Source organism: Hemicordylus capensis, chromosome 4, assembly GCF_027244095.1.
Source record: "Hemicordylus capensis ecotype Gifberg chromosome 4, rHemCap1.1.pri, whole genome shotgun sequence".
Classification (NCBI taxonomy): Eukaryota; Metazoa; Chordata; class Lepidosauria; order Squamata; family Cordylidae; genus Hemicordylus; species Hemicordylus capensis.
In genome coordinates, this window is record NC_069660.1 from 185,232,784 (window position 1) to 185,256,380 (window position 23,597).

Here is a 23,597-nt window from a genome sequence, read left to right on the forward strand (position 1 = left end):
ATGGAATTCATTTACAAAAAAATTTAAACATTGCATATATACAGTCTCATGCTACATAATTAAAAACTAATCCTTATTTCATGATGAATAACCATTGGACTACAATGTATCTTAAATAGAAAACTATCTTTAGATAGATTTTTCCCCTCAAAAAGCATTTTATTTTAAAAATATGATTTAAATAAAAAAATCCAATTTAAAATTTTAAAAAATCCAATTTAAATAAAAAAATTTGATTTTTTAAAAAATCATTTATTTTTATCCACCCTGTTATTAGGGCACTTTGCCTGCCTGCTTGCCTGGTTCATTCACTCTGTTACACAAAGTACCAGTAATGCATGATCTCTTCTGTGTTCTTTGTTCAGCACATTCCCTCGGGTCTTAATTCAGCCATTACAAGAGGCTTTGCTGTTATTACAAGGAGCTTGATTCCTCCCTGCCTGAATTTCCAAAAACAACAATAACAACAACCCTGGCACCTATCTTCCTAAAATTTGGGGAGCAAAGTCCTCACAGAAGCAAAGCATCCAAGCAAAGCAGAAATGTAAAAAGGGAGGCACCGCCTTCTTGGAAACCCCAGCACATGTCAGTTTACACTTTGTGGGACAAAATCATCTCAGAAGGCACTACTAATGCTTACAAGCAACCATAAAGCAAAGATCTAAACAGCTAGGCAAAGCAGAAATGTGAAAGTAGGGTACACCACTTCTCAGAAATCCTGGCACTACTGCATCAAATGGAGGTAGTCAAATCAAGCCCAAACAAGGATCCACCATCAAATGCCTCAAACAATTCAAACCAGTCTGATATTAATCTTGGCTCAACAATGCAATAATGGCTTATATCCGGTCAGAATAGGATTGGATCTGATAATTTCATCTGTGTACAGACCTATGTAATAGTACAACCTCACAGATCAGAGATGAACCAGGTGGCATCTGGCAGCTCATAGGCAGAGCCTGGCAGAACTCTGTGAGAGGTGTCAGGGTAGACCTGGCAGACCAAAGGGTTGGATCAAATAGCAACATGCCCCCACCCCCAGTCTGTTTAATCACCTGTGAAATTTTATTGGTGTGTCAGATATAGATTCCTATACAATGTGCTTTTATTGGTCAGACTAGTAAAGTAATAAGACAGTTGGCAATGCTACCCAAAAGGTATTTCCATAATACCCAAGGGGGTATTGTGGTAGTAATATTATGGTATTATGGTAGCTGGGGAAAATTATGGTAGTAATCTAAATGTAGTTTATAAGGAGGCAGCAGTGAAAAATGTCACAAAATATTTAATTATTTATTTCTCATATTTCTATATTACCTGATATATGAATCTCCAGCCAGTGTATACAATTTAAAACAAAACAAATATAAAACAAAGTAAAAACAGTTAAAACAATTCCACAGAATAAAAACAAACAGTTTAAATTTATTTTCAGTTGAAAGTCTGAGAAAACAGGTGTGTCTTGAGAAGTGTTCTCTAATTTTTTCATCTGTGTGCAGAATGAGTTTTGTTCTGAGCAGAATTGCACATATGCATTCAGAATGGGACCTTGTAAATAAAACCTGAGTGGGATCTAAAATTTACTGATCAAACATCAAAATAAAATAAAATAAAATAAAATAATAATAATAAACTTTATTAGCCACCCCATAAAAAATTGTTCTATAGGCGGCTATCCCAGCCCCAATGTTTGAGTGTATGCACACACATGTATGCCTTAGATGGAACACTGGTCTTGAGAGTCTTTCTAAAAGCAGAGATGGAGATGCTCTTATTTTGACAGGAAGCATATTCCAAAGTCCTGTGGCAGCCAGCAACAAGCCAGCAACAAGCCAGTGGCAACTGTAACTGGACCTCCCCAGATAATCTTAATAGGTGACAGAGTACATGACAAGGGAGGGCTCTCTTAAGTACCCTGGACCTAAGCCATTGAGGCCCAACCAATTACTAGGCAACAATACTGCTGTGGTCAGCAGGAATATTCCCTTCAGGAATCCAAAATAATACATTTGGCCCCAGGCCGCAGTCCCACCCCTGCTACCAAAGGCATCAGGCGTACAGGCAGTCTGCCCACCAGCAGGCCACGCTGGTGGCCATGTCGGTGGCTGTGCCCCCAGCATTGCTCCACTTTATAAGGGCCAAAAGTTTAAAAGCCCAACAGGCGTGGCTCTCACCAACCAATCAGGCAAACCCGACCCAGATGCAAGATGTCACAGCAATTAAAAGAGAGCAAAACAGAAAATAGCAGTCAAAGAAAGAAGTGCAAAACAGCCACAGTCCCTCTCCCAAACCAGAAATGCGGTGAGGGGGAAGCCAGATGAAATAAACTCCTACCCCAATATGTCTCTTCCAGTTGCTTTCTGAGCTGCCCTTGGCGTTGCTCCCCTTTATAAGCTGCTCCTGGTCTTGCTCCCATTTAAAAGTTTGAAAGCCCAACTGGTATGGCTGAGACCCACACTATCAGGCAAACCCAGCTCAAAAATCTGCAAGCATTTTCTCCTAAAACAAGAGCTGCTCTCTGCTAAGGAAGGCTGTACAGGCAGCTAGAATAGATCTGGTTTTTTTATGTTTCAGAGAATGGTTTTAGGTTTATGCTAGTTACCCTCTTAGATTGGGAAGGAATTCTTCCTGATTGCTGGTGGAGGAGGAATTTCCTTTCATTTAAGGCCATCTTTCTTTAAGGGGTCACTCCCACTAAGAGTACAGTGAATTCAACATTCATTTCCCCTTAATTGCAGCACAGCAGGTTTAGCACATGATGTTTTTTTTAAATGCTTTTATTAGTATTACAAGTGGAAACAGAAAGATTACATCTCTGAGACTCCAACAAGACCAAACAAGTTTACATACAAAGTCTTATCCTTCAAAACCAAAATGAAGGAAAAATACAATATTGTTAGTTGAATCTAAAGGGTCCTAAACGAGGCATCAGACATCAATAGCAATCAGTAAAGAATCTTGAGCCCCACAAGGGGAAATTAGAAAAGAAAAGGTCTGTCCCAGCGTGATTGATCATCCCACTATCAAACAGTTTGAAGAGGAGAGAGCCAACCGAACTATGATGTATAAAGTAGATACGATACAATTATTTCGAACACAGGGCAAGACATCTCCAATACTCGGTGATTTGAGCATCACAGACACAAAAAATGATATTAGGTATTATTGATAAGATTCTGTATTCTATAGGGAGGGGAGTATAAGTTCTAATTTTGTCCTACTTCTGAATTAAGACTGTATAAGTAATAATAAGAAACAAAATTTATTGAAACTTTCAATAAGTGGGATAACTGAGTCTTGTAACATATATATTTAATAAAGTATGTTTTGTAATGTGTTATTCTCCAATACTCAACAAAAGGAAATTTACTAAACAAATCATGGATCTTCTAGCCTTTTCCGTCCCATCAACATTAAATGAGAGATATAATATATTAACTTATATGTTAAGCTGGTGGGCTGAGACAATCTAAAATGATCAAAGCTCATCCATGATTCTAGCCAAACTGAAAGTGAATTCAAAAAATTAAATTCCTTGTTCTATCCAGCCGAATAACCAGTTTACAGTAGGAACCACAGCAGCAGACTTCACCAGCAAGGTGCTGTACAGTTCTCTTCCACATGAGTTTCAATGTTATTTATAACATTGAACAGGAATCTAAATAAAAATTGGTCCTACTACTAAGAGCTCAAAAACAGGTATGTAATTTTAGGTGTACCTCAGACATATGTCTCAAATATATCCTAATATACATTATTAAGTACACTTCAGTACCATTTATAATATTGTAATATTAATACAATAAAGGGGAAAGATCTCTCAGGCAAGACATATGTTAGTTCTATATGTCTCTGCGTTCAAATAGCACCCTAAATTGCTTCAGTCCCTTCATACTGGCTCTCTCCTCCAAAAACCATTCGGCTACCTCCTAAAGAGTCAGTGGGAGATTAAAACAGCAATACAGAGAAGGCTTGTTAATGTCTGTAGGCTCGACTAAAAACCTAATCGTCAGAGAGAATAGAGTTTAGAACTCTCACAGAACACTCTCCCTAAATTCAGTTAATTACTGGGCAACTGTATATGCAAAACAGTTTCAACCAAGATTATCCAATGGAGAGGAAAATAAGAGTTAAAAAAACGCTAGTTCTGGCATACCAAAAGTAATACGTGTGTTATAAATACAAAGCCACATATCCATCAGTTCAAGAAATTCATATCCAATCGCAAACTGGAATACAAAAACCATAGTAAAATAAGCTTAAAAAGGAATACAAAAACCATAGTAAAATAAGCTAAAAAAGCTAAACCTTTAGTAGTCCCACTCCTCTGTAATGAAAACCAAATAAACATACCGGAGAGATAAATGGAGGGAACTAAATTTAGCCTCGACTGATCTTTATAACCTACAACTGGGAGCAAAAAATGTCAGACAATGGCAATACAATATCCCCTCTATACATGTATCTAATCCTTCACAGTTTGCTTCCAATTGTTTGCATTCAGCTAAACTTCTCAGAGTGTTATTATTAAGTATAATAATAATAATAATTAATAATTATCAGGTATTCATAAAGGGTAATAAAAGCCCGTGGGGAAAGAGGAGGTAATAGTAAACTGAAACTAATAGAAGAAGCAGAATACCCTTCAGCTGCTTGTCATTCTTATCCCTTTAAACCAGGCATCCCCAAACTGCGGCCCTCCAGATGTTGCTGAACTACAACTCCCAGCATTTCTAGCCACAATTTATTGTGGCTGGGTATGGTGGGAGTTGTAGTTCAGCAACATCTGGAGGGCCGCAGTTTGGAGATGCCTGCTTTAAACTATAATGTCCTGTGGTAAGGAAAAACCAATAATCCTGTTCCATATATTTGGATATGTTTGCATTGTTGCGACACTTTGTTTCTAATAATTAAGTTTGCAAGGATATTCTCAATTCATCCCTAAATCCCCCCTTCTTAATACATTCTCATTATGTCCCTAAAAAAGGAAAGACAGGAAGATATATGTGACAGTTCCTTAGGTCTATTAAACCATCGGTCCACAATGCAACTTAATTCCTGATTAGCTTGTTACCCATATTGGACCTTGTTTAGAACTCACTAAATATTAATGTTTAAAATATAAAGGACAGTTAACACAGGGAATGCCTTGAGGGACCAAGTATTAAGGCTTGGTATTAAGTTATACTCTGGGTTACAGCTACAAATGAAACACAAAATAATCTCATATAATTCAGTTTCAATCATGCTGATACGTGTTAACCTCTTAGGTTAAGACTAAGTGCTGAGGTTATTTCAATATTAGACCCTGTATGAAGTTCCCTAAATAATGTTTGGTAGGAAAAGGAGAGAAAAAGGAGGAGAAGCAGTACAGAAATACATTGAAGAAAGTGCATTGAACACAGGGAATACTTTGGCAAGCCAATTAATGAGGTATAGTATATGCTTATACTCAAAATTAAAGCCTATAGATAGATAAATAAAACCTTGAATTAATCACATATCTTGAAAAGAAAGAGAAGGAGAGATGCATCAGAGAAAAAAGTGAGAGTCAACATTTAGAATCTTTGAGGCTTTGAGAATCTACCCGCTCACCCAGAAAAGGGTTAATTTGAAATCTTAGAAACAGTGTCCAGAGACATTTTCTCATACAGGAGAGACCAAACAGTGCTGAGACTGTAACCTTGAAATACCTAAGAAAAGTTTCTACGCAAAGAAATCTCTCCAACTGAAATCCTTCCGCATAGAGCTCACCACAGCTGAAAGCCAAGTAGTTATATTAATACACACACGCAAAGTAAACAGCTGAAGCAAGTAAACTTTCAAATAAAATTAAAACTTTCAGGTTTGTTCTATTATAAATCTTCATCACTCCAGCTCAGCCAAGTAGGAGGTATGGAATTCTTCAAAGTAAAGTCACAGTCTCAGCAAACTCCTTCCCATCACTTTCATTTCTCTAGTCAGAGCTTGGGTAGATAGTTAATGATGAAAGGGTGATTATTCAGCCATAAAACACTTTGTAAGCCGTGCAAACAGAAGGAACTGTAAATGGAACTTTTCAGAGCAGTCAAAGTCAAATCCTCCCAGAGAGCAGGTAAACAGAGTTTGTCCAAGTAGGGCTTTGTAAGACAGACATGAACTGGTTAGATATGTGGTTCTGCAAAAACAGTAAAATGAAAAAACCAAATCAAAAGAGAAGAAACGAGCCATTCTTCTATCCAAGCCTGTCTTCTTCTACATTCCTCTTCTCCATTGCAAATACTTGTCTGTCGGAAAGTCTGAGGTGGGGGAGGGGGAGGTTCACGAAGAGATGGGGGGGGGGACCCATAATAATCTCCAATGAATGCTAGTTTAAAGTTCAAGACTAAAATAAGAAATAAGTAATTGCTGGGATATCAGACACTTCAAAAAATTCTTCAAGACAAAAACCAAAAGCTGTTAGCATTGGAATGCTGAGATCTCCAGCAAAGTAAAAATAGCAAAATGTAAGCAAGAGCTTTCAGTAAAGAGAAAAATAAAAACAACAATACTGTAAATCTGCCAAACTCATGGCCGTGGACATCTCAGAGATTTATTAGTAAAGATAAAAAGAAAAGAGCAGGTCGACGGTGTTTAGGCGGTGGAAAGCCTCTCTTCATTCGGTCCGATGATTGCAGGAAGGTCAGGAAGTTCTCTCCAGATGTTCATCAAGGTTTTTCCAGACTTTTCAGGGTCTGAAGACCCCCTAGACTCCCACCTCTAGGAGGAGGACCAAGCCTCACACACATACCAACCTCCATCTGATCAATGGAAGGTGATAAGACCAAATGATTGATGAAAACCCTAACAGGTGGTTTAGTCAGGAATTTTCAATCCCGACGCCATCTTGCTTCTTTAGCACATGATGTTAATCATGTAAAAGACTAGGTTGTAAGAGCCACATAATAGGTGAGTAGGCCTTACTGTACATAAAGTTTCCAGAAGCCCCTCAACTCTCCTTAGTAGTAGATGCTAAATAAATATATTAATAAATAAGTAATGTAATGGGAGTATTATGAGCCAGACTAGATGTGATATGAAGTCTCATGATCACAACAAACAAAAAACAATAGCAGCTGCAACCCTTTCACCCTCTCAATTCAAGACTGCAGATTGGTGAGAGGGGGTTTAACCATTTCCTATTCCTGGCACTTCAACCAGCATTTCATGGCTGAGAATAATTACAGAAATTTCTGCTATGACATGGTCCAAGTTTCATTTCATGTTAGAAGCCACATTACTCCCCAAATTAATCTATTGGCATCCTCTTACTAGGAGCAATTTATTTTGCATAATATCTCCCAATTTTGTTCAAATGGCAACTATAAAATGAAATGATTTATTGAACAAATGAGATAATCTTGAGATACATGTTCTTAAAAGGAAGCATGAGTATGAACAGGTGCTTTTTGATATTATCCAAGGGTTCTAAAGCAGCTGATTTAGGAGGATGGAAATCGTCATAATCTAGATTTATGTAGTAGTACATAATAGTGCAGAGATATCAACCAGTGTTCTCTCTAATTATTTTTCACCTATGTGTGGAATGAATTTTGTTCTGGATGGAGTATCAAGGCAGTGTGTGTGCACGTACCGTATATTCAAAGTGGAACCTTCCTGATTCAACATGAGCAGGATCTCAAATTAACTGAGCGGACATCCAAAAATCTGTGAGCAGATGCACATGTAGATACCTTAAAGGAAACACTGGTATCAACAGCAATGAACTCCAGCTCAGTTGCAAAGAAAATATCCTGTGTACAGCTTAAGAACAATTCAGTGAAGATCTGTAATAATATTCTATTGCTTGAGGTATGGTAACCACTAAAATGAAAAGAAGGTTGACTCTGCCAGTCCTGAATGCCCAAATACTGCAAAAGCTTGGACCTCAACATGAAAGGCATCCTTGGGAAAATAGGTCCTGGGCCATGGACCTAACTGAATCAAGTGTCAGGCTTTCAAATATGATTTATGATCACAAGTAGAAAATTTTCACAATTAGTCTAGGTGTTCTTGTATCATATAATTCTCTCTGTAAAATTCTTCAAGTACATATTTTAATAAAGTCCATCTATTCTGAATGTGCCAAGTTGTGGCAAATCCATATCCAGTCCCAAAAGATAATACATGATGGACAGCATCTAGACTAAAATTCTGCCCTTACACTAGAACATTTTATGTGCACAACAATTTTGCTGAGCCCTCCTTTCCATCTGCTGTCCCAGTGTATGTCCCTGTGGGCCCTCTCATGAGGCATACAAGGGAAGTGGGGGCTCAGCAAAACATTCAAATTCAACAGCAGTATTAGTCTGGATGCTGTTCACTGTCTACATCTGAAAGCACATATGGCTACTCAAAGGTCAAAGCAGAAAGCATGTGTAGGATTCTGGTTTTTAAATACTGATAGCTCATCAAGAGTAGACCTGTTTACTTTCACACTCCAGTTTCTAGCCTTCCTTCACACACACACACACACACACACACACACACACACACACACACACACACAAACACACACTCAGAACTGATCCATGTTGTGGTTATTCTTATTATCAAAGAAGTCTTCTTCTAAATCCACAGATAGAGCATTTTATCACACTTTGAGGTTATTCTCACAACCAGCCCTACCTGGGTAGGGCAACACTAGCCTGAGTAGGGCTGGTCATGAGAACTGCCAGGATTGGGATTGAGTCCAATGCTCCTCCGCCAGGAAGCCCAGGTTTTCTACCCAGACTAAAAGTGAGGTAGAAGGCCATGCACATGCCCTCCTACCATACTATCTGGTTGTGTGGAAGCTCAGGCTGCCAGCAGGAGTGCAATACTCATGTGAAACAAGAGCCGTAACCCAGAATTTGGCTTTAAAAAAGTCAAATCTGGCAACCCGAGCTCCCCCAATGCACCGCATTCCTCTTGTGGTGTGTAGTGGAATACTTGAGGACTTTCTCCTCCAGATCCTAGCTCTGCCAATTGCTGCCATGCTGCTCATGTGAATGCATGACCAGCAAAGGAAGGAAGAGCCACCGGTCACCTAGGAGGAGGCAGGTAGGAGCCTGCCTCATCCTCTGCCTTACCACCAGCCTACCAGTTTAGTCATGTGAATGACCTTATTAAGAATTACAGGTGGCTCTCGTTATCTGTGGGGGTTCCATTCTTGACTACAACCACAGATAACGAAACCGTGGATAATGAGACCTGAAATCAATGGGAATTGGGCGGGGGGTGTGTGTGTTAGGTTCCTGAAAGTTTTGATATTGTTTAAAATGTTTTAAGGTTTGAATTGTTGTAATGTTTTAACTTTTGCTGTATCATTTATTTTGTTTTGACTGGTGTTTTAATATTTGTTGTCATTTATTTTAACTGGTATTTTAACTTTTTCTGTTTTGTTTGCTTCGTTGTGAACCACCCAGAGACATGAGTTTTGGGCAGTATAAAAATATGTTTGTGAAAGAAAGAAAGAAAGAAAGAAAGAAAGAAAGAAAGAAAGAAAGAAAGTTAGCTATAGGAGTGAAACTTCATTTCCCTATCAGAATGCAGACTCTCACGTGGGGCAACAAGCAACCCACAAGAGGCCACATATGCTCTGCTTCTCTATGGGTCCTATCTGCCACACTTCCTTAGCTTGTAGCCATCTTTGATGTGTAGCCATCATTCTCACCACTGAGGGAATGCCCCATGCTAACAATTGTATTCTCATTTGTTTAGTGGAATTTTCCTTGTCCTGGCTACATCAGCTGAAGATTCCTGAATATCCAGATGAACTGTGGTCGAACTAAGATCATGAGGGAAGGAGTATCACCCACCAAACAGCTTATTTGTCCAAAACTCAGAGAGGCTGTTCTCACAAATTCCAACGCTTCTGCTCAGCCAAAACATACTGTTAAGCCCAGCTTTTAGCTGAGGTTAAGGGAGCGAGGGTTCCCTTAACCCAGCTGCCAGGATCATGTGTCTCATCAGGCTACGTCTAGAGTGCCCATTTGAAAGGGGAATAGCTCAATGCACCACGCTTGGTGTGTGGTGCATTGTGAGATACCTGGAGGCTGGGACGCATTATCCCAGCCTTCAGAGTTCTGTGCTGCCTGGCACAGTGCTGCTCATCTGAGAGCGCAGTCTACAGTCCCAGCAACATTTGAAAGCTAATCTGGGGGAAAGAGAAGGTTTCACAGCCCTCCTGCCCTGAACATTCATGTGAATAGCTCCAAAATAGCCAGCTTGTTTGCTGGTTCTGTGTGCAATTAGCACACAAAGTGTTAATACTGTTTTAAACCTAAGCTCTATGGCTGAGGGAGGAGAGGAGTATTAACAAATGGGGCTGGAGATGTAATTGAAATGATGCACACTTCTATTACTACTCTCAAACAGGCCATGAAAAAAAGAATAGGGTACAAGAGGAGAAAGAGTGCTGTAGTAGAATGTTTTGTTGAATCTGGCAAGGCTTTTCTGCAGGAGCAAAGTGCATTGCTCAGTGACCGCACAGCCAAACTGAACAGTCACCTTGTCTGAGCAGTCACCCAAAAAGCAGAGGGCATCTGAGCAAGCAATCCATTATGTACCTGATGGTGGAGGACTCAGGATCCTCACTGAGGAGATGGTAATTGCCAAGACATACTATGAGGCTGTTTATGACCAGTTCTGAGGAATGGGATGGTGGATTATTCCAAGGAAGCTGCATAACAGTGAGCGAGACCATTGAGTACTTTACACAAGAGAAGAGATGGTACCCATCCAACAACAATAAGATGGAGAGGTGCACTGCGCAATGCCCATTCAGAAATGTCTGGTGAGCACTCTGACCAGCACTTCGTGGGATGAAGGAGAAGGAGCAGCAGAAGCCAAACAAACTGTGGTAATATTAAACAAGTCACAATTAGGTGAGCATCTGTGGTGGCAATCCTGGCTTGTTAAATAAACTATAAATACAGAAATACACAAGAAATATACAATGAACCATAGTTCCATGTTATATCTGAATTGGCTCCATATGCATAAACTGTGAAAAATCAACAGTATATCTGCAAAATCAATGCCTACATCAATATATTCAGTATAATAGATCAAATACTAAGTTGAGGGTTTATAAATAAGCCAATGGGCTTCAGTCCAATTATCCCTAGGTGCAAGTGGCCATAACTGTTTTGGAATACTGAAAATAAAAAGGAAAGTGTCAAATTGTTAATGAGGACATAAGGAGTAAAAGAGAAAGGAGCAAAAAACAGACAAATAGCAAAAGGTCTAAAATACTCTGCTTTTAAAAGAGAGTATACTATTTATTTCTTCAGTGAGCTCTAATATTTTATTCTTCCAGCCATTTTATAATGTGCAGCAAATGTCCTTCAACATATGTGAGTTGTAGTCACTGCAGTCTACATACTTTTCCGATTGCCCTCAACTCAACTGAACAGTTTGTCTTTCTAAGTGCTCCCCACTGTCTTGATGGTCACCTCACTGTAGTAATGTCACCTCCGTAGGCTTTTGGGGGGCATTGTTGAAGCATCATTCTGCCACTGCTTTTGACATGATTTTGTTTATGTTCATCTTCACACTGCAGCCTGGCCCCTGAAGATTTCCCAAGATGTAGTTGTTCGGTTTTCTTGAAATACTGAGTGCCATTTGCATAAAACTTGCATTAGCACTGGGATTTTTTTTTTAAAAAAAACTGTCACTGCAGTATGCCTCACTAGTCTTGGATTAACATTTCATGAGATTGTTCATGATGAATAGAGAAGAATGAACAAAAAGAGCAGTTAAATAAATAAAGTTGTGACAAATTGCGGAGTGGGTTCACTAGATATTTTTTATCCAACCTAAGCAAAAAAATGTTATATCTCATTTCTATTTTTTTTTTTTTTACTGCTACAGCACCCGTGGGAAAGAACATAGGGTTTTCTCACATACTGGCCACAATTTTAGTTACAATTTAGTTAGATTGGCCTCAAAGGAAGAGTTTAGAGGTACAAAGAGAGTAGTGTTGCTATATTTTGGTCCAGTCAACACAGAACATTTTATTGTATGGAGCTAGGTTGTTAGAGGGAAGTTATCTCAGGTATAACCAATAGGGGGTTAGCTCCTCTTTAGTATTTCTCTTGAGAACTGACCTTCCCCACTATTTGCTGGAATTAAACTCAGGAACTCCTCTGCTTGGGAATCCATCTTCAACCATTAGGATTAACTGTGATCAATTGTATTTAGTGTATTCAGACTTCTTTTTTGTACATTTATTCATCTGAGAAAAAAAATCCAAGATTTAGCTCATGGTGGGAAGGAGTTATATTACAAGCACTTGTTTATATTTTAAACTGCTACAGCACTTAAATATTTTTTAAGGTAAGCTGGAAGGTTGGCTCAGCTTCTCCGGGGGAATTTTGTTAGCCACCTTGAGGCATTGATTAGAATGGTATAAAATATCAATCAAATTATTTGGTCAAAACTCTCACCTGCTGCAAACTTGACAACATGGCTGTTGCTTCCATCTGGGCCCCAGACTATGAACACAGAATGTACCAGCACATTCCAGCATAGAATGTACCCGTGAAATGTAGAGAGCAGATTCTTATTCTAGAAGAATTCTGCCAAGACCTAAGGAGAGAGAATAGCCTCTTTGATACAACAAAGTTCCCCCCCTAAAGAGGTAATCTGCTGCATTGATTGAATACACCATACAAACTGAAGACCTTCCCTATCCTATGAGGGAAAATTCAGCTTTACTTTGGGCATTATGTTGATATATTTTCTAGTGCTGAAAAATTAGTAGAATTAGCTGAAACCTAATTGAATACTTAGAGCTAAGCCTATTGCTCCTTTCAAAGTTTTAAGTTCTATGTCCAGGCATGGTTCTAAGGCAATAAAACCCTTGTGATATCATATACGACCACTTAAATAAACCACTTGTTACACACAGAGCCTATCCCATGATCAGCCTAACCCCGGCTAGGGCAGCCCAGCCTGGGTTAGGCTGCTTATGTGCAGTGCCAAGATTGAGCACAATCCTGGTGCTGATGCACCAGGAAAGCTGGTCTTATGGTAGCAAGCATGACTTGCCCCCTTAGCTAAGCAGGGCCCACTCTGGGAACAGCAGAAGGTTTCAAGTTCCCTCCCTGGCTTCTCCAAGATGGGGCTGAGCCTGAGAAAGATTCCTGCCTGCAACCTTGGAGAAGCCGCTGCCAGTCTGTGTAGACAATACTGAGCCAGATAGACCAGTGGTCTGATTCAGTATATGGCAGCTTTCTATGTTCTTATGTTCCTATGCCTAACTGTACTTTCAAACCTGGCTGTTGATCGTGTGTTTGCTTGGGCTGCAGTCAGCCTGAGCAGACACAGAGACAGGCACTATTGCTATTCGCTCCTCGGTCTCCATCACAGCTTTTAGAAAGAGTGTAAAATCTTGGCTATTTGCCCAGGCATTTATTTGATTCTCTGCTGCTGCTCTTTATACTCTGTATTGCTTTTATGCTAAATTTTTAAATCAGATTTGTTTAATATTTTTCACTTAATATTTTAATTGTGTCTTTTTTACCATCTTGTGTTTAAATTTTTGCTGTAAACCGCCTTGGGATTGTTTTAATGAAAGGTGGTATATAAATTTAACAATCAATCAGTCAATCAATAGAGCTGACTGGCAGAACTGTCTTTCCCTATTGCTCAAGTTACCACAAAATAGACAATATAAATGAAGAACTCTTTTCCACTCAGAAGGAGATGTTTTTCACAACTACCATTTTCAGGAAAATGGAGAGAAAGAAAAAGAGATTGTGGGTAAGCTGATGTATGGAGAGAATACTTCTTTTTGGAGATAAGTCCAGAAGAATATAGCCTTAAAAGCTATCAGGCCATCAAAGAGAAAAGATGGAAGGTATAGAGAAACAATGGATCAATTCTTTCATCATCGAAGCCATATGGCAGCTGCTTCCAAGTGGTTAGCTATCTCTCTGTTGAACACCTGTGTAGACCTCTGTAAGAGCTGGTTCCTTCGAGTACCAGCAGCACCCCTCCCTAAGAGCCAGTTTTCCACAATCAACCTTGTGGGAAAGGAGCACATTATTTGTCCAACCAGTGCAGTTTCTCTTTACAAATTTAAAGGAATTAGACTCCAAAGCTGTGCACCCTTATCCCACTGAAATCAGGACAGAGGCACAATGCAAAAATGTGGTATTTGTCAACCTTGATAATGCAGAGAGTGAAAGCAGATCTCAGGGGAGAGGAGGAAGTCAGAGGCTCAGATAGCCTAGTGGCTGGTACATGATTAAAGTGTCACCTGAGAGCATTTTGTCTTCTCCCCTTAGTGTCTGCATTCCATTCTTTCTATCCTATGCAGCTTTGTTTCTGCAGAGAAGAAAGATGAGAGACACTCATCTGGGACAATAGAAAGTGCTCAGGAGGAGAGCTGGTCTTGTGCTGTCAAGCATTAATTGCCCCCTTTGCTAACCAGGGTCCATCATGCTTTGCATTTGGATAGATGACTATATGTGAGTGCTCCATGATATTCCCCTTAGGAAATGGGGCCACAGCTCAATGGAAGAGCAATGGCATGCTTGCATGCAGAAGGTTCTAGGTTCAATCTCTGGCATCTCCAGCTAGGGCTAGGAGAGACTCCTGCCTGGAACCTCAAAGAACCTGCTGCCAGTCAGTGTAGAGTAGGCAGTACTGAGCTAGATGGACCAATGGTCTGACTCGGTATAAGAAAACTTCCTATGTTCTTATGTAAATGTGGGTAAAGGAGCAGAAAGAGCAAGAGCAAGAGTAAAGAGGAACATTTATATACGTCCTATAGTTTGCTGTCTCATGAGCAAAGCCAAGGGAATGGATCTCATCAGGGAGATCCAAAGTACCTGTCTGGAAGGCTGCTGTCAATGTAGGAGGCATGCACTAGGTAGGCATCAAATCTGATCAGTGGCCAGTCAAGAATCAATGTACATGCCATCTTCCCAGAGTGATTGGGAAGGGCAACTCAGAAATGCAAAGGGGACAAGGAGGAATATGGACTACTTGGAAACTAGTGCCCAGGCAAAAGGGCACTAGTATGCCAAATTTTATCCATTGTCCTAGAGTTTGCCTTGATTGCCTTTTAGGGTGTAGCTCCTCAGTTTCTTGAGCCTTGTCTTGTTATCTAAGACCCCTTCATTAAGAATTCAAGGTCCATGGGTGTCTGCAGGAGGTTCACACCAGTTCCAGTTGCATGACTCAGTTTTGGCCCACATATAGACCTGAATCCAAAGGAAAGCTGTGCTATGCAAGGACAAGGGAGTGGACTGGAATCAGTAATATTAATAGTTTGATAAAATAGATATTATGTACAGAGAGGCAAGTGCAGACTGCTTTCCAGTGCTCTTGTAGTAGCACTGTGAGCCTCGCCTGTACTCCAGGAGTGGAATACAAGTAACTAAAGCCCCATTCAAAAGCTGGCCTGGATCAGGGAATGGGATAACCAAAAACACCACAGCATCAAAACTTGTCTCTGGAACAGTCTCACTCAGCTTTAAAGTTAATTCCAAGATGGAAGGGAGACTGCTGGTAACATAAGAAGCATTTAAAAGGAGAGCTTGGGTGAACTATCCACCAACAAATGAATATTTACGGATTTAGGTTGGAAATCAGAAATGTTTGAACTATTAGACTGTGCAACTCTGGAATGGTCTTCCAGAAACAAACATGTGAACAAAGAACTAAAGTGGGTTGAAGACAAAGATAGACAAATTAATGAAGGCCATCTTGTGATTGTCTAGTCTGATGGCTAATTTGTGGCCCATTGTGTTTTTAAAATAGTTTATCTATTTTTATCTAGTTTTGCCTAGTTTCAAATTATTTTTCTTCTGTGGAAACAGGACCTTTCAGCCTTGTCAAACACATAACAGTAAAGTGGCTGGTCATGTGGTAGACCTAATTACAATGATGGCACATTTCCATCATGTCATGAATATTCAAAGGTTTCTCCATTCCTACAACATTTCACTGGCTGACATCCTGACTAACAAAGTGTTGGTGCTTTGTGAGATGCACTGGTGCTATGGATGCAATCAACTAACTCAGGGGTTCCCAACAGGAAGTAATTAAAGCACAAAGTTGGTGCTCTGTGTCTGACTAGAGCAGTGGTTCCCAACCAGGGTTCCTCCAGATGTTGCTGAACTACAACTCCCATTATCCCCAGCTACAATGGCTGGAAATACTGGGAGTTTTAGTTCAGCAACACCTGAAGGAACCCTGGTTGGGAACCACTGCTCTAGTCAGACACAGAGCACCAACTTTGTGTTAATTTTGCAGTGCTGCCTACTGGCCAGTACTTATATTCCCATCTCTTTTCATGACTACTTTAAAGGTCAAAGATGTTGCCCCTCTTCATCCAGTAGGCGTTGTGGAGGTTTCTTTGGTGGAACGATGTCAAGGAGGAGAGTAGAGCTTGGTACAAGCAATGATGTTCAGGGAACTAATGTCACACATTAGTCCACCATTCTTCTTTCCTCCATACTTCGTTTTTTGCACTATCCTTTTCAAATCCAGCATGCCAGGCAGTCACAGGCAGAGGAACAGGCATTTGGTGCCCCACATCAGGCACACAATGATCTTTGGTCACCCCTGCTGGTCTCTACCATTTCTCACTCATACTGGACAAAATTAGTTCACACCATAAAGGTAAGAAAGTAAGTTTATTGAGGTCAACAGACCAGTTAAAAGATAAGTGCCTTCCTTATCATATCCTATTAATTGCACCTTATAAACAGTTAACAGAATCATTTCTCTCTGTTTTCTTAGACAAGAAAGCTTCTTCTGCTACTATCCTAGAAACTTAGAAGTGACACAAGGGTTCAAGTCATGCTATGGTCTGTAACTAGAAATAGCTGTTTGGGAGGAAAAAGGTAACCTTGCAAGTTGTTGGAAATGATGTTGGATATGATAAGATAGGACAGCACTCCTTTGACCTAGAAGTAGACGATGAGCTGATGGATACTGGTCATGACAAAGCAATGCCAACAATAACATCCGTTCCAGAGTGCATCTAGATTTATGACAGTTATGTGTCAGAAAGCATGCTTTGTTTTTCTGCACACACTTTCTTCATTCTTATTTCCCCTATTTTTCTTTTCTTTTCTTAATCCTTTTTACAACACTTCAAATAAGCTACTGAACCTTGTTGAACTCAAATGTTTGTTCTCTGAATCACACAACCACCACCAAACACACACTTTACTTGTTCACATTTCTCCTCTCCCTCTCCTCTGGTTTATCACAGATTTGCCACATTTTAAAATGCATGAAAATCATACAAGTTTCTATGGTAATGGTTGAACAATAGTTTGATCATATCCATTACTTTATTTTAATGGGCCAAATGCTAACCCTACACAAATTCTTTCAGAGAACTTATTCTCTTGCTTTTCCCAGTCCACTTAAACTATGTGCTTATTCTGCAGCTCTTGCCTCTTGCCTTTTCAGAACAGAAGGCAGAATTAAATTAGGGGAGAAGGGGGCTGGGAGCAGCAGTCGGTTGAAAGGAGAAGTTTCAACTTACATTCCAGTGCTTTCTTAACATCTCTACTCGTTTCTCATTTATCCTTCACTGCTACTGGACTACTGTACAACAGTTGTACATTCCACCTTAATGCTCATCCATGGTTCAACACATATCAACACAGTGAAATGCAAACATAAAATAAAATAATATATAAAATAAAGTATCTGCAAAATGGAAGTGAACAATGCTGAAATATATTAAATTGAAATTTGAACTACTGCTCAAAGCTCTAAGAGACCAAACCTTTTGAATAGGGCAGCAAGCTTTAATCATGTAATTGATAGGCTAATTAATGGAGATCAATTTCAGTTGCTGAGGGAAAGGTTTCACTGATATGGCTACAGGTTAATGGCATATTTTATTTTATGAGGTTCTATCTAGTGTGTTATTTTGGATTGAGTGTGTTACTATAAAAAGAATAAAAAGAATATATCTTTTGCTTCTAACAATAAGTGGTACATGCATTCTATTATGTTATAGGTTATCTTACACTCACCTCAGTGTCTCAGAAAACACATACATTGTGTTTTTGGCAATATGCAAGTGTATTTAAATTTAATCAATTCAGGTAAAAGGCAGATGAGTAAACAACTATTTAAAAATTAGTTGACAGCCCTATTTCTGTTGCAACATTAGTTTATTGATAATTTAACTGTAAGAAGGAAGCCACAGCAAGTTGCAGAAAGGTCAGAGCAAATAGAGGAATACTGTGAAACTAACACAACTTGACCCTCTGTCATATGAACAATTCAGACGTCATAAATTGCAGCTCACCAAATCATCTTAACTAGCCCTATACAAAGATTTATTGAGTAGAAATACTACATCCAGGGACAAAATGCACTTCGAACTGAGAGGAAGACATTCTTGTAAAGATAATAGCTTTATACGTCTGCTTTGTCCTAGTTTTTGTGTGTGTTTTTCTAACTAGGAGGGCAGCAAATATAGCTGGGAGGAAGTCCATTATGACTCTGGTTCAGGAATATCCTACCATCATATCTGGGGTATAGCCCCCAAGAGTATCCTACCATCATATCTAGAGTATCTTACCATTATATCTGGGGTATAGCCCCCAAGGCCCTGTCACCTGTCCCTCCCCCCACTACCACCAATTGCCACCACCAGCATGCTTCCTGCCCTGCCAACCCTTGCCCCCACCATTTGCCTCCTGCCCTGCTGCTCCTCACGGCCATTGCTCTTTATCCCTGCCACTTGATAACCAGTTCATGCAGCAGTGAAGGGGTGTTCCCTGGCTTTTCTCCTCGCTCAAACCTGAGCAAGCCAGCTTAAAAATGGAATCCACACTAATCCGGGCACATGCAGTAAGGGGCTCTATCGCTTCTCTCCTCATTTGAGTAAGAAGAAAAGCCATCGTCCACCACCAAAGCTGTTGAGTGGTGGGGGCAAAGAGCAGCAGGGGCAAGGAGAAGGGGGCAAGGAGGAGGGGCAAGGAGTAACAAGGAGAAGAGGAGGAGGAGGAGGAATGGTGGCAGCAGTGGTGCCATGAACAAATTTAAAGGGTCCCCTGATGTTTATTTATGGAACACAGGCCCCCACTGTGTTCACCCTGCATCATATTCTAATTATTACACCTCCCCCCACATCATATACCAAACTGAATAACAGAATTCTTTTTTTAAGATAGTGTTTATCTTACTTTGAAATGATAGTAATGATAAATAAATATTTAACATTAGCAAGGCAATAATATACAGAATGAACTTGGCATACAATTTAAACAACATGCACTGGGCAAAACTGAAGCACTCTGATGAAGGAGTAGGAGAAATGGCAAGTACTAGTAGCAACCAGATTGAGGGATTTTAGAAGTGATTTACAAGGCCATCCTAAGTGGAAGGAGCAGAAAGAAAGGAGGCAGGGAAGTGGAAATAAGATGAGGAAGAAAAGGAGGCCAATAGGTGGCGAGTGTGCACGGAGAAGAGAAAGAGTGAGAAAGTTAGTGGTAGAAAGATTTAAGTATAAGCTCTAGGAGCCTGGATCTGGCAGAGAAAGAAAGAACATGATCTATCGATCTATCATATTTCTGTACTGCCTGATATAGGCATCTCTAGGCGGTGTACGAAGTTAAAAGATAACAAATGAAAAACAGAATAAAAACAGTTAAAATTCACAAAGCAAATAAAAACCATCTCAGGAGATAAAAACCCATAAAATAGTTGGAAATTAATTTCATTTAAAAGCCTGAGAAAACAGATGCGTCTTGAGGGTCTTCCTAAAAGCAAACACAGAAGGAAATGTTCTTCTTCCAATAGGGAGTGTATTCTAAAGGCCCTGGGCAGCCACAGAGAAGGCCCATTCCTAAGCTGCCACCAAACAAGCTGGCGGCAGCTGTAAGCGGTCCTCTCCAGATGATCTTACTAGGCGACAGGGTTCATGACAAAGAAGGGGCTCTCTTAAGTACCCTGGACCCAAGCCGTTGAGGGCTTTATAGGTAATAACCAGCACTTTTTATTTTACTCAGAAACATACTGGCACCCCGTGCAATTCTTTTAAAATCAATATTATATGGTCCCTTTGGGCTGTCCCAGAGGGAGACCAGTCTGGCTGCCGCATTCTGTACCAACTGTAGTTTCTGGACAACTTACAAAGGCAGCCCCACACAGAGTACATTACAGTAGTCAAGCCTGAAGGTTACCAGCATATGTACCACTGTTTTAAGGTCATTTACCTCCAGAAATGGACGTAAATGACATATCAGCCAAAGCTGATAAAAAGCGCTCCTGGCCACTTCCTCAACCTGAGAAACCTGAGTGGGATCCAGGAGCACTCCCAAGCTACGTACTGGATCTTTCAGGGGGAGTGTAACCCCATCCAGAAGAGGCAGATCTAAATCATCTCTCATGCTCACCAGAGCCATGATCTCTGTATTATTTGGATCCAACTTCAGTTTGTTATCCCTCATCTAGCCCACTACTGTCCCCAGGCAGGCATTTAGGGAGGTTATGCCGTTTCCTGATGAAGTGGATATGGAGAAATAGATCTGGGTGTTGTCAGCATAATGATAGCACCCTGCACCAAACCTCCTGATGATCTCTCCCAGTGGATGTAGATGTTAAAGAGCACTGGAGACAGAATGGAGCCTTGTGGAACTCCATACATTAGTTCTTGCTTTGCAGAGTAGCAATCTCCAAGTGATACCATTTGGAATGTACCAAAGAGGTAGGAACAGAACCACTGTAAAGCAGTGTCAACCAATCCCACCTCCCTCAAGTTACCCAGAAGTATATCATGGTTAATGGTATCAAAAGCCGTCAAGAGATCGAAAAGGATCAGCAGAGTCACATTCTCTCTGTTGATAGCCAATTGGAGATCATCCATCAGGCTCATCAACCCCATAGCCTACTCAAAAGCTAGTTTGAAATGGGTATAGATAATTAGATAATCCAAAACTGCCTGGAGCTGAGAGCCCACCACTCACACAATCACATTGCCCATCCATTCATCAGCTCAGATATTTTACAGAAGGGTGAGGGGCGGGGGAGAAAGCAAGATTATCTGGTTTTTCTTTTGTGCTATGGGAAAACTCTGGATATAATTGCTGTATGCAGAGAACATTGATCATGCAAATACACCCAAAGTTGAATGACTTCATCTGCTTCCCCTACTGCCTAATGAAATATAAAGAATATAGGAAAACTACTGTAAACATAAACAAAGCTTTGAGGCTAAAATAGATTTGAGGCTTCTGTGAGAACACCTAGTAGTCTTAAATGTTTGCTTCCATGTTTACATTGCCACAATAAAGGCTATTAACTCCCATGAGCTAAAGAAAAAGATATTTAACGGTACCATAAGAAACTAGCATATCCACGTTTATTAAGAGCCCTGCTGTATGCTGATGCATTTTGTTTTACTTCTTTCCAACTGCTAAAATACATCAAATAGAAAAAAGGAAATATCCTTCTGATATCATATTGGCTGCTGAATATACTAGTGGGACATTCTGAAAACAGAAAGAAGCTACAAGCAGTAGCTTCAGTTTAGTAAACACACTTACTAATTCTCTTAGTAATCTGAATGTCCAGGACAGCATCTTCCTTGTGATGAGAGAGTGGTGGAGAACTGTGTTTTTGTATGTATACAGGCAGTGCTAACTCTACAGCATTACCAGTCCCGAAAAAGCAATGTCACATCTTTGCAAACCCACCCCAACCCAAGGCTGCTTCTCCATGGCCAGTAACAAAAACTCTCTGGCTAAGGGCCAAACAAAATGCTATATTAAGCCCATTTTTAGCACAGACAGGCTTAACATTTCTTTTTGAAAATAGCAGTTGGTGCAGAGCCCTGTGGATCAGGATACTGGCATCAATGAGAGTCTTCTTCCCTTGACAAATTCCAATTGTGGGAGGATCTGGATCAGGACCATGGCGGGGAAAGGTGAAAGTCCCCATATGTCTTGCAGTCCTGATCTGCTGGGCTGTGATCCAGCTGTTTATCAAATAAAATAAAAGTCGGTAATCATGGGTTTAACGTAACATCTAGTTTGGCCCTAAATTAAAACCACTGCTTTATTTCCCCATCTTTCAACTCTCAACCTGACATGTAGATGTGAATTCTGTAGCAGTACTGGACTGCCCATTAAGTAGCTCTAATTGTATATAAATTTGAAGGGAGAATAAGCAGCAGAACAACAAGTTACCCCAATGATCAGCATTAATCCCTGTTTTGATCTGCACAGAGGCTTGAAACTCACCACTATTTCTGGTGTGCAAAACTCATTGAGGTGACTTTTCTCTTCCACTTTTGCATAGAGGCTGATACTGTACCATGTCCCACAGATGTAAACACTGCGGAAACTGCTGCATGCACATAAAACATTTTTTGGGTTACAAGTGCAGAAGAGCGCTCTTGCACAAATGCAACAAGATTTGGCAAGTGAAGTTGTGTGATGGATGGCCATTGGAAGTAATGACTGTCTACTGCACCACTCCATTTGCACAATTTTGTGCTTATTAAAAGAATTACTCTTGAATTACATGAGAATATTACCAGGACAGGGGTTTCATGTTTCAAAACATAACTCTGTCCACCAATGAAAGAGAGACGAGATTCTCTGAAAGGAAGAGATGAAAACAGCTCTAGGATATCATCACTGGACATACAGTATACAAAGTGTTTGAATAATACAGTGGTAATGCACTTGTTCCCCCCAAAAAACACATCTGTCGTACCTAACTCTGCTTCTGTTCATGTGAAGGCTCAGATTATTTTGGCTATCATCTGGAAAGGAAACATTTCAACACTAAAATTACCCCTGTCCTGGTAATTGTGTCTCTTCATTACTGTGATTTATTATCAACCAAAAGATATTTAAATCCCTTTTTACCAAAAGCATGCAAGCAAGCATAATTAGGGTGCTAATGTTTCTATGGACAAGAAAATCCTATTTAATCAAGGGATGTCTCTCTTCAGCCAGCAGAAAACACATTATACAAGTTGCACAATCCTTCCAGCAGCCTATTCTGAGGTTGTCATATATATTTTGTTCCTCTGGAACAGAACTCTCTCATAAAAGCACAATTGATCTTATAACCCCTAAGCAATATAATATGAACAGCAAGTTCCTTAAACAAACAGAAAGTAATCTGTAATTAAAAATGACAACAGTATCATTGAACAAATTAGGACAATGAAGAGAAGAAAACATCAGCCACAGAACAGGAGAGAAACAGTTTGAGGTAATTTCCCAGTTGTATAATTCAGGATGATCATTGTAAATGTGCCATCTCTGCCTCAGAAAAGCTAAAGTTTAACTAAAGGAAAATGACAGAGCTGTGATGTTAATACAAAAACAAAGAAATCCTTGTGGACAGAAGAATGTTCATAAGATTACAGTGTGTATCAGAACATCCTTTGAAAGCAAAGATAGATTCTATATTAGTCTCTAAACCTAATTGTATTCTCACCCTCTCCAGTTTCTTTCATTTTTTTAATGGTCTTCCTCACAGGTCAGATATACTTTCTCCTGCTGAACAAAGGAGCATTGGAGATATTTCTAAGAGTTCTGCATGCTTCATTTGGTAGATATTGGTCTAGCTGTCCCTGCTCCTTCTCTCAA

The 23,597-nt window shown here is 39.9% G+C and overlaps 1 protein-coding gene across 6 annotated transcripts in view; it reads right to left on the reverse strand.

Annotated features, from left to right (window-relative positions):
- Positions 1 to 23,597, reverse strand: part of CTNND2 (catenin delta 2) — a 924,887-nt gene that overhangs the window by 621,326 nt on the left and 279,964 nt on the right. The window lies entirely within an intron of this gene.